The sequence below is a fragment of the Mus musculus genome, chromosome 7 (genome assembly GCF_000001635.26).
Source record: "Mus musculus strain C57BL/6J chromosome 7, GRCm38.p6 C57BL/6J".
Classification (NCBI taxonomy): Eukaryota; Metazoa; Chordata; class Mammalia; order Rodentia; family Muridae; genus Mus; species Mus musculus.
This window is the reverse complement of record NC_000073.6, coordinates 13,631,272-13,644,045: the sequence shown is the minus strand read 5'-3', so window position 1 is coordinate 13,644,045 and position 12,774 is coordinate 13,631,272. Positions and strand designations below refer to the sequence as shown.

Below are 12,774 nucleotides of genomic sequence, written 5' to 3'. Positions count from 1 at the left end.
TTTGTACCTATTTCTCCAATTACCAAACTAGAGAGACCACTGGATTTCAGCTTACAAATTTCTGATTCTTTATATTTTTGAATTTCAATCGATTAGGATATGTTGGTAATAGTAATCTTCTTCTTTTTTATTTTTTTTTTTTAGAAAATCACAAATAAAAAGTTTAATTTCAGTATCCAAGTTTGTCATTTATAAATACACTAAAACATAGTCCAGGCAAATTAAATACTGAGCCTACATACAGTATTTCAACAAAACATTTTTTTATATAAAATGTCAGAGGCAAATGAGTGATTTGTTTCACCCATAATATTTAACTGATTTGAAATGAGAAAATGAAAAAGTTTTTGTTTTTTTTTTTTGTTTTGTTTTGTTTTTTAGACATAAGCAAAAACTTTGAGTCTGATAGCTGATACTTCATTTTGATATCCTTGGCACTCTATAATGTCCCAATGATGGTTTAGACTTCCCTATCATAGGAAAAAATCTAAATATCTAAGACTTTTCGCATGACTGCAATATACAAGCGCTTTCCCTGTCAACAAGTTAACTCCTCAAAGTAGAATCTGAGCAATATCTGGTCAAACTGTGAGGGGTCAGTACATACTTCTTACGAGATGGCTTTATTGTATAGACATGTAAAAAGTAAACCAGAGGCAGGGAGATTTGATCAGCAGGCCCCATCTGTTGTATACGTGTCATATCATACCCTGGTGAAGTCCTAAGCATGACTTTAAATCGTGGATCCAATTTCAAGGGGCTCATGATAAGCAGGATATCTCTGAGTTAACCGACCCTGTAAAGCCTGAATGCAACACCTGACATGGGAATGTTCTCATGACCAATTAGCCATGTGATTGACACTCCATGATATGCCCAAGTTCAGTTTTGTTTTCAAATGCCTGGTTCAGTAATGTAAACAGCTTCCAGAATATTCTCTCTAGGACATACTTTTGGAGCCTGTGGTTAAGAACTGTTCAGTCATTATGGCTTAACCTCCACCTCCTATTTACAGGTTTCAATTAACAGCCACAAAAGCTGTTTTGTTGCAATTAAAATATTTAATTAAAATACAGCACCTAATTTGTGGTTGTTACACAACTGAATAAAAACCCTACATAATAAAATTGTGTACATCTTCCTTTCATTCTAGTAAAACAGATTATTATCCCCTCTAAACAAAACAAAAAACCTTTATAGTTTTAAGTCTGATAATCCTAATTCATAATTGCCAAGACTTTGTTTCTAGTGGGCTTCTGAAAATGCACCTTGACACCTGGCCTGAAGGAGGAGTAAGGCACATGTGGATATTATGGTGAGAACTGGCAGGTATTCCCAGATGCCTGGTCTGGGGTCCTACATGGCTCTTCCAGGCAAGTCAGCCCTGGTACAATAGCTAGCACTCTGAAGCACGTTTCCAGTCTGTTGGCTCCATCATTGAGTTCAATACTGAAAGCATATTAAAGGAAGATTCACTTTTTAAAAAGATGAGCTTTTCAAAATGCTCCATCATGAGCCTGGGCTGGCCAAAGCTGCCAGCATCCATGGGTGTTTTGAACAAATTTTCTGAGGGGACTGTACTTGGGGGACAGCCCAGAAATCGGACTGCTAAGGTAAACAGCCCAGGCCACAATGACTGCTTTAGGTTCCAGTAGGTAAGTGAGTCACAGATGTGTTCCAGCACCTCTTCCTCCAAATATGCAAGCACCAAGTCTTCAGATAGTTTCTCTCTCTGATCGCTCTTTATCCGTGTGAATGACCACAGGCTCTCCTCTGTGCCAGTGTCTTTAAGTGGGGACCCTGAGTCATAGCCTTTGGAGGTGGCAGTGTCATCTGAGGTAGAATTCAGTATTTCTAGCTCCCTGATTAAGTCTTGCCTGTACTGCTCTGCCTCCTCTTCTGTGAACAGGGAAGCTTTGTAGTGAGGGTCCAACAGTGTGACAATGATGTACCTGGGGTCATGGAGAGTGGCAGACAGGCAGCTTGCCATGGCTTCCCTCAGGGTCTTAAGCATGGTGTCAATGCCCATGGTCTCCCCAAACAGCATCTCCACTTTTCTGCTGAGGCTGTGGATCATGGGGATGACCTGGCTCAGCATAGACATGTGGGCACTCATCTCTCGGCTTGCAGCATCAAATGGTCTCAGCACATGGCACACAGACCTCATGACCTCCCACTGGTCACAGATGATCAATTCTCTGAAGATACATTCAATGGATACCTGGTTAACTGCCCTCTTCTGCTCAATCAGACATTCAAGCATGTGGAACAATGTGCTCCACTTAGATGTACATACTGGATCAGCTGGTGCTGTGGTAGCTCGTACTTTTTCTGCAGTTCTGCTAACTTCTCTCTTGCTCTGGGAGACTGATTGACCCACTCACACAGCTTCCGGGCAATACTCAGTAAGTTCTGCACCATCCTCTGGCTCTTGATAGCCTCACTCACAATCAGATTCACGGTGTGACGGAAGCACTGCACACTTGAGTGTTCACCCTCACTCACCATCTTCCCTATGCTTGGATTGACAGTGACAGTGATGCCAATCTGAAGGCCAATGGAAGTCACCCAGGCTTCCCACCAACACTCCAGCTGCTTCTGAATGCTATTTCCACTATAGTCACAGTCAATCTGTGATACATCTAAAAGTGCAATGGTGGTCCTCACAATGTGGTGGGACAGCAGATGCAAAGGTGACCCAGTGAGCTGTAAGGGTCAGGTATTACGAGTCCATATTCCAGAGGTGAAATGAACCACACCACTCACAGCATCCTTCAGATGTGACATAATTATCTGTTTCACATTGTCATACATATCTGGGATAGCTGTTCTAGAGAAGTTGGAAGGGGAGGGTAAAGAGTACTGAGGTTTCAAGTATTCGAGCAGCCTGTTAAAGGCAACATTGTCTACAAGGGAATAAGGCTGAAGGTCAAGTGCAATCATTTCAGCTATGAGATTTGTGATTTTTTTTTTTTTTTTTGGCAACTGGATGAGAGTCATAGAACTTCTCTGTGGAGTCACGGAAAGAGGAAGGCCCTAAGAGCTCTATGTCCAGAGGCCTCCGGATGCCTGGAGAATGGGACAGAGTGGTCTCTGAGATGTCATTCTTGAGGACATGGGCATGTAACCACTGCAGATGTCTCAGGAGACAGCTGTTGCCCAGGTTGGTGGGCTTCTTGCCCCTGCTGATGGTCCCGCCACAGTGCAGGCACACCAGCTTTGTTGAGTCTGCTGAACAAATAGAAAAGTGATTCCATAGCTTTGTGGTCTTCTTGCTATTAGTAGGAAACACACCTTGATGGTTTTCTTTCTGACCACTGCTGGCAAGTCAGTTAATTTGGAGGAGCTTTCTGCAAAGGCCAAAGTGGCATATGGAGAGTTTGCCAAACTTGCACCCAGAAAGTCCTTCTGGTTCCCAACCACCTCAGGGTGGTGTCGTACAGGTGTTGCATCAAACAACTGGTGCCAACGTCTCCCTTCTTTTCCCGACTAATAATGCAGCTACAGTACCAGCACACTGCTTTGAGACTGTCCATGGGGGCCAGTGAAAAATGATGCCAGACTTCTGACTATAGTCTTCTCATCACCTTAATTTTGCTGGAAGACAGTGCCTGATTCATACCTTGGATTTACCGTGTCTGGTGGCTGCTTCTCTGGACAAAACACTACAGAGGCCTCCCCCAAGTCATGAGAGGATGACAACATGGACACATCTTCCGGGCACACATTCCCAGGATTAATGTGTGATGACAGGTCCTCAGGAAGCCTGTCTGGGGATAAGGAGGGAGAAGGGGACTCTTTGAATTGTTTGCCTGGAGATAATGATGCAGAGTTGAGTTCCCCTTCTGGGGGAAGCAGGGCAGGCAGCAGAGTTCTGGAATAGGGTACAATGGTGGGATGCCTGTGTTGCTCCGTTCTCCTGTAGTAAAATGGAGCAATGTGCTCTCCACATGTGCCTGATGAGGCAGCTTGTGCCCAAGTCCTTCCGGTTCTTCCCTCTACTGAACTCATTCATACAGTGGACACAGACAGCCTTTGAGCTATCGAGAGGTGACAAGTAGAAGTGCTTCCAGATGGCTGATCTCTTCCTGGATGTGCTTTTGGGAAAGGAAAGGTTTCTGTCTGCCATGGTTTCTGAAGTGTCATCATAATGGAGCACGGAGAGGTTGGGAGAGGAGCCTGCCAAGGCCTCCTCTCTGCTGTACTTTTCAGTGACAGACACATCAGAGGACACTTCATCAGACACATCAGACAGACACTTCAGAAGAAACTACAGTCACAAACTCTTCCATTATTTGGTCAGGAGATGGGATCTTGTGAGCCACTTTCTGGACAAGTCTGACAGGCGAGAGCACAGTGCTAAGGTCTCCCACATCTGCAGGCTGTGGTGGAAGCAAAAGAGAGGGAGGGGAAAAGGAGGACCCTGCTGATAGACTTCCATTTTCTTGAATGAGCTTGGTGGGGTGTGCCCGCCTCACATGTCTCATGAGGCAACTTCTATTCAGGTCTTTCTCATTCTTGCCCCTATTGAACTCTTTCATACAGTTTGCTCAAATCGCCTTAATGCTATCTCCAGGGGAAATAAAGAAATGCTTCCAGGCTGGAGACTTCTTCCAGGAAAGAAGGCTCTGGGTCACAGTTTCCATGGCTACGTTGTACAGTGTGCTACTATACTGGAAGAAGAGTGAGCCATAGTCATCCTCACTCTCGGCAGGTAAGTTTTTCCCAGAGGGCTGACAGGCACAGCTTGCTGCCCTGATTTCTGCCTGTTCATCGACACTGTCTGTCTGTCTCATATCCTCTGACTCACTTTTAAAGTCCACTTGTTCCAAACTGTGACAAGCAATTTGATCATCATCTTCCTTCTCTGTTTTGAAATTAACTTTGTCAAAAACAAAATCACTGTCCCCTAGGGACAAGTTTCTTGCTTATCCTCCATGACCAACCATAATTATTCTGGTTGCTTTATCATTCTGACATTTTAGGTTAATAAAAACTGCTTATAATGTTCACTTGTGAAGCCTAAAGTAGATTTTATTCAATCTTTTATAATCTCATTTTCTAGGCTGTTTACTATGGCTGACCATGAATGACACTGGAAAGTTCACACATGCACACTGTCACAGGGCATGGAGTTCTGTTCTGTAGGAGTACTGCAACCAAATACTTCTTGTTGTATATACCACTGCATGCAGCACAGACTTCTTCCTTTTCTCCAAAAACAGGGGCCCCACCATCTTGAGGGAACACAGTCCTTCATTTCCTAAGCTCTCCTCTCAACAGGTCAACCAGAAGTAGAACATAAAGTATTTGAAGCCAGGTACATTAAAAGTGCAGACATGGGGTGAAAAGACAGTGACCATGCTTATGGTCTCCATGCTTCTAGATATCTGCTTCCCAGTTCTCACTCCAAACTCTAGGACTTGCTCTGGTGGGAGAATTGGCTTCTGATGATGCCATGTAACCTTGGTATCTGTTGATTATGTTCTTAAGCTTGCCTCCAGTCATATGGTTATTTCTAGTGCTACCTGCTCTGGATATGTCTGACTGGATCCCATCCTTCCTGTGATCCTTGTTGTGTCAGAAGTTCTCAGAGTCTAGCTGTCTCTATGACCCTGTTGTTCTGGAATCCTGTAATCCTGAGATCCTGGGTGTATCTGAGTTTCTGAGAGTCAAGCTCCCTCTGGGACCCTGAGATACTGGTGTGACCAAGCTCCTGTGATCCTGTGATCCTATGATCCTGTGATCCTGGGTGTGTTAGACAGCCTGGGAGTAGAGATTCCTCTGGGTATTGTGGGGTTGACTGTATAGTTTATGCCCAAGATATGTTAGGTCACTGGCCCTGACAGACTGGAAATAAGCCAAGCCACTGATCTGGAAGAGTTCCTGCCTGCCTGGTTTCTGCTGGTCCCAGTTACTCCCAGTTTTGTGACATATGTTGTGTCTTCCTCACTTCTGATCCTATGATCCTGGATGTGTTAGAACATTTGGGAGCAGAGATGCCTCTGGGTGTTGTGGGGCTGGCTTCAGGGTTTGCACCCAAAGTCTGCTCAGGGCACCATCCCAGGAAATTAATGTCAATTCTTTAATCAAATGACATGGGCTGGGATATTGCTTCAAAAATTGAGAAGAATATATTTGCTGTATGTTATCATAAAAGATAGATGGGAACTAATAACTAATAATGAAATGATTAAACAAAGTGTTTCAGGCCAATGTAACTACGAAAAGCAAATATTGCTGATGTAATCTTACCAAATCATAGTTGACTTGAATCAATTCTGGTGAGAAATGATAAACATCACTTTATATTGATTAAATGAATAACACATGGAGAAGACAGTGCAGTTGTAATTACAGGTCCAACTAGTTCCACATGGAACATACTACTAGATATACAGTAACAAACAGTAGTCTCAATCTGAATGGTTAACACATCATCTTATTAAAAAATAAACAATATTAAATGTTGTCCCAGATAAAGCAGGCTTAACCAACATCTATAGAACATTAAATCTAAACAGAGCAGACTACACATTGTTCTCAGCAGCCTATGGAGCTATCACTCAAATATATATATATATTATTAACCAATATAAATTAAAATAATATCTTATATTCTACTTACAACAATAAAATGGTTACAAATAAATTAAAAGAGAATCTCCATAATGCAAACTAATTCACGGAGATTTAACAACTCACAAGTGAATGATGAAGATGTCAAGAACAAAAGGATTCATATAATCAAATGAAGATGAAAACAAAACAGCATTTAACCTGTGAAATAAAATGAAAACAGGCCTAACAGGGATAGTTAAAGCTCAAAGTTCCTCCATTAAGAAATCAAAAGATTTCTAATACAGTAGTTAATGTTCACCATGAGAATTTGGAAAAAGAACAAAGCAAACTCCAAACTTAGTAGCTGGAAAGATATCAGTGACCTCAGTGTAGAAATTAAAGAAGGAAAGAGCAGCAACAAGAAAAACAATATAGAGAGTTGATGAAAATTATTTTCTTCAAAATATAATGAATATTGATCAAATCTTATCTAAACTCACCAAAAGAAATAGCAAATGCCAAAAGTAATACAGTAAAACACAAAAGGGGAGTCATTATCACAGCACAAATGAAATTAAGAAAATTTTTAGAGTTTACCTTAAAAGTCATATAGCACTAAACTTGAAATCATAAAAGCAAGAATTCAGTTTCCAGTACACGTGGAAGTTCACAATGCCCTATTAAAACATAGACACCAATTTTTCTTGTAAGACTGCTTTTGTTGTACCCCATAAGTTTGGATATCTTGTGGCTTCATTTTCATTAAACTCCAAAAAGCCTCTAATTTCTTTCTTTATTTCTTCCTTGAACAAGTTATCATTGAGTAGAGTGATGTTCAGCTTCAACGTTTATGTGGGTTTTCTATTATTTATGTTGTTATTGAAGATCAGCCTTAGTCTTTGGTGATCTGATAGGATGTATGGGATTACTTCAATATTTTTATCTGCTGATCATTCTTATTTATAATAGCCAGAAGCTGGAAAGAACCCAGATATCCCTCAACAGAAAAATGGATACAGAAAATGTGATACATTTACAGAATGGAATACTATGCAACTATTAAAGACAATAAATTTGATTTTGTATCCCAGGTCCCTCAGAGACCAGTCTGTGCAGGAGAGCCTTCAGACTGCAGAAGCAGTATAGCTTCTGGGACAGGCCCCTTTTTCAGGCCTTCATCTTCAGCCAGGAAGCAGATGTTAGCTCCAGACATCAGTGCTCCTTCCATGTCAAAGGAGAGGTGGCCTGAAGAGAGTACTCAGGAGAGAGTTGGCCTCCCAAGAGTGCTGACAGAGGCTAACAGAATCACAAGAGGAACAAGCTACAGCCAGAGACGGCTATAACAACTAACGCCAGAGATTGCCAGATGGCAAAAGGCAAACATAAGAATCTTACAAACAAGACAGGCAGTGGTGTCACACACCTTCAATCCCAGCACTTAGGAGGCAGAGGCAGGCAGATTTCTGAGTTTGAGGCCAGCCTGGTCTACAAAGTGAGTTCTAGGACAGCCATGGCTATATAGAGGAACCATGCCTCAAAAAAACAAAACAAAAACAAAAACAAGACTCTTACTAAGAGAAACCAAAACTGCACACCATTATCAGAACCCAGCACACCTACCTCAGAGAGTCCTGGATACCCCAAAATACCCAAAAAGCAAGATTCAGGTTTAAAATTGCATCTCATGATGCTGGTAGAATATTTTAAGAAGGAAATTAATAACTCACTTAAAGAAATACAAGAGAACATGGATAAAGAGATAGAAGGCCTTGAAGAGGAAACACAAAAATCCCTTAAAGTTTTAGAGGAAAACACAACCAAACAGGGGATGGAAGTAAACAAAACCATCCAGGATTAAAAAAAAAAAAAAGAACCAGAAACAGTTAAGAAAACCCAGAAGGAGACAACTCTGGAAATAGAAACCCTAGGAAAGAAAACAGGAATCATAGATGCAAGCATCAGCAACAGTCATGGAAGAGAGAATCTCAGATGCAGAAGACTCCATAGAGAACATGGACACAACAATCAAAGAAAATGAAAAATGCAAAAAGGTCCTAACCCAAAACATCCAGGAAATCCAGGACACAATGATAAGACCAAATCTATGGATAATAGAAGTAGATGAAAATGAAGATTTTCAACTTAAAGGGTCAGCGAATATCTTCAACAAAATTATAGAAGAAAAAATCCTTAACCTAAAGAAAGAGATGCCCATGATCACACAAGAAGCTTACAGAACACCAAAATAGACTAGACAATAAAAGAAATTCCTCCCAACACATAATAATCAGAACATCAAATGCACAAAACAAATATAGAATATTAAAAGCAGTAAGGGGAAAAGGTCAAGTAACATATAAAGATAGACCTATTAGAATTACACCAGACTTCTCACCAGAGATTAATAAAGTCAGAAGATCCTGGACAGATGTTATACATTCCCTCAGAGAACACAAGTGCCAGCCCAGACTTCTATACTCAGCAAAACTCTCAATAACCATAGATAGAGAAACCAAAGTATTCCATGACAAAACCAAATTCACACAATATCTTCCATGAATCCATCCCTTCAAGGACCCAACATTTTGCAGATTACAGGAAACCCACCTCAGGGAAAAAGCCAGATATTATGTCAGAGTGAAAGGCTGGAAAAAATTTTCCTAGCAAATGGTCCAAAGAAACAAGCTGGATTTGCTATTCCAATATTAAATAAAATCAACTTCCAACCCAAAGTTATCAAAAAAGACAAGGAGGGGCACTTCATACACATCAAAGTTAAAATCTACCAAGATGAACTCTCAATCCTGATAATCTATGCTCCAAATGCAAGGGCAGACACATTCATTAAAGTAACTTTAGTCAAGCTCAAAGCACACAATGCACCTCACACAATAATAGTGGGAGACTTCAACACCCCACTCTCATCAATGGACAGATCCTGGAAACAGAAAATAAACAGAGATACATGGAAACTAACAGAAGTTCTAAAAAAAATGTATTTAATAAATATATACAGAACTTTTTATTATAAAACAAATAGATATACCTTCTTCTCAGCACCTCATGGTACCTCCTCCAAAATTGACCATATAATCAGGTAAAAAACAGGCCTCAAGAGATACAAAATTATTGAAATTATCCCATGCATCCTATCACATAAAAATGGACTAAGGCTGATCTTCAAAAACAGCATAAATAATAGAAAGCCAATATTCATGAGGAAACTGAAAAACACTCTCCTCAATGATAGCTTGGTCAAGGATGAAATAAACAAAGAAATTAAGACTTTTTAGAATTTAATGAAATTCAAGCCACAACTTACCCAACCTTATGCGACACAATGAAAATGAAGGCAGACCTAAGAGGAAAACTTATAAGCCTGAGTGCCTCAAAAAAAAAAAAAAAAAAAAAACCTAGAGGAGGCATAAAATAGCAGCCTGACAGCACACCTAGAAGCTCTAGAAGGAAAGGAAGAAAATTCACCCAAGAGAAACATAGGGCAGGAAATAATCAAACTTATGGCTGAAATCAACCAAGTGGAAAGAAAAAGAACTATTCAAAGAATCAACCAAAAAAGGAGCAAGTTCTTTGAGAAAATCAACAAAATAGATAAACCCTTAGCCAGACTAACTAGAGGGTACAGGGACAGTATCCTAATTAACAAAATCAGAAATAAAAAAGGAGACATAACAACAGATCCTGAGGAAATCTAAAACATCATCAGATCCTACTACAAACGTCTATACGCAACAAAACTGCAAAACCTGGATGAAATGGACAATTTCCTAGACAGATACCAGGTACTAAATTTAAATCAGATTCAGATTAATGACCAAATCAGTACCATTTCCCCTAAAGAAGTAGAAGCAGTCATCAATAGTCTCCCAAATAAAAAAAGCCCAGGACCAGATGGGTTTAGTGCTGAGTTCTATCAGACCTTAAAAGAAGACCTAATTCCAACTCTCCTCAAACTATTCCACAAAATAGAAACAGAAGGTACTCTACTCAATTCATTCTAAGAAGCCACAATTGCTTTGATATCTAAACCACATAAAGACCCAACAAAGAAAGAGAACTACAAAACAATTTCCCTTGTGAATATTCATGCAAAAATACTCAATAAAATCCTTGCAAACAGAATCCAAGAATACATCAAAACGGTCATCCCTCATGATCAAGTAGGCTTCATACCAGTGATGCAGGGATGGTTCAATATTCGGGAAATCCATCAATGCAATCCACTATATAAACAAACTCAAAGACAAAATCCACATGATCATTTTGTTAGACCTGAGAAATATTTGACAAAATCCAACATCCATTCATGATAAAAGTCACGGAAAATTCAAAAATTCAAGGCCCATAACTAAACATAATAAAAGCAATATACAGCAAACCAGTAGCCAATATCAAACTCAATGGAAAGAACCTGGAAGCAATCCCACTAAAATCAGGGACTAGACAAGGCTGCCAACTCTTTCCCTACCTGTTCAATATAGTACTTGAAGTCCTAGCCAGAGCAAATTACAACAAAAGGAGATCAAGAGGATACAAATAGGAAAGGAAGAAGTCAAAATATCACTATTTGCAGATGATATGATAGTATATGTAAGTGACCCAAAAATTCCACTAGAGAAGTCCTAAACCTGATAAACAGCTTCAGTGCAGTAGCTGGATATAAAATTAACTCAAACAAATCAGTGGCCTTTCTCTACACAAAGGAGTAACAAGATGAGAAAGAAATTAGGGAGACAACACCCTTCACAATAGTAAATAATATAAAATATATTGGTGTGACCCTAACTAAGGTAGTGAAAGATCTATATGATAAGAACTTCAAGTCTCTGAAGAAAGAAATTGAAGATGATCTCAGAAGATGGAAAGATCTCCCACACCCATGCATTGGCAGGATTAATATAGGAAAAATGGCTATCGTGCTGAAAGCAATCTACAGATTCAATTTAATCTCCATCAAAATTCCAGCTAAATTCTTCACTGAGTTAGAAAGGGCAATTTGCAAATTTATCTGGAAAAGTAAAAACCCTAGGATAGCAAAAACTATTCTCAACAATAAAAGAACCTCTGGTGGAATCACCATGCCTTCCTTCAAGCTGTATTACAGAGCAATTGTGATAAAAAGTGCATGGTACTGGTACAGCTACAAACAGGTAGATCAATGGAATAGAATTGAAGACTCAGAAATGACCCACACAGGTATGGTCACTTGATCTCTGACAAGGGAGCCAAAACCATCCAGTGGAAAAAAGACAGCATTTTCAACAATTGGTGCTGGCACAACTGGGGGTTATCATGTAGAAAAATGCGAATTGATACATTCTTATCTTCTTGTACAAAACTCCAGTCTAAGTGGATCAAAGAACTCCACCTATAACGAGAGTCACTGAAATTTATAGAGGAGAATGTGGGGAAAGCCTTGAAGATATGTGCACAGGAGAAAATTTCCTGAACAAAAGACAAATGGCTTGTGCTGTAAGTACAAGGATTGATAAGCAGGACCTCATAAAATCGCAAAGCTTCTGTAAGGCAAAAGACATTGTCAATAAGACAAAAAGGCCACCAACAGATTGGGAATTGTGTTTTACCAATCCTAAATCTGATAGGGGACTAATATCCATTTTATACAAGAGCTCAAGAAGTTGGACTCCAAAAAAATCAAATAACCCCAATAAAATTGGGTTACAGAGTTAAAAAAAGAATTATAAACTGAGTAATTCCAAACGTTTGAGAAACATGAAAAAATGTTCAACATTCTTAATCATCAGGGAAATGCAAATTAAAAGAACCCTGAGATTCTACCTTAAACAAGTCAAAATGACTGAGATCAAAAATTCAGGTGACAGCAGATGCTGGCGAGGATGTGGAGAAAGAGGATCACTCCTCCATCACTGGTGGGATTGGAAGCTTTTACAACCACTTTCGAAATCAGTCTGATGTTGCCTAAGACAATTAGACATAATACTTCTGTAAGACCCAGCAATACCTCTCCTAGGCATATATCCAGAAGATGTTCCAACCGGTAAGAAGGACACATGCTCCACTATGTTCATAGCAACCGTATTTATAATAGCCAGAAGCTGGAAAGAACCCAGATGGCCGTCAACAAAGGAATGGATACAGAAAATGTGGTACATTTACACAATGGAGTACTACTCAGCTATTAAAAAGAATGAAATTATGAAATTCCTAGGTAAA

General features: G+C 39.8%; 1 protein-coding gene and 1 pseudogene across 1 annotated transcript in view; both read right to left on the bottom strand.

Moving 5' to 3' along the window:
* Sult2a5 (sulfotransferase family 2A, dehydroepiandrosterone (DHEA)-preferring, member 5) overlaps window positions 1–12,774 on the bottom strand; it is a 46,841-nt gene that overhangs the window by 26,762 nt on the left and 7,305 nt on the right. The window lies entirely within an intron of this gene.
* On the bottom strand, window positions 1,247–5,139 carry Zbed4-ps1 (zinc finger, BED type containing 4, pseudogene 1; annotated as a pseudogene).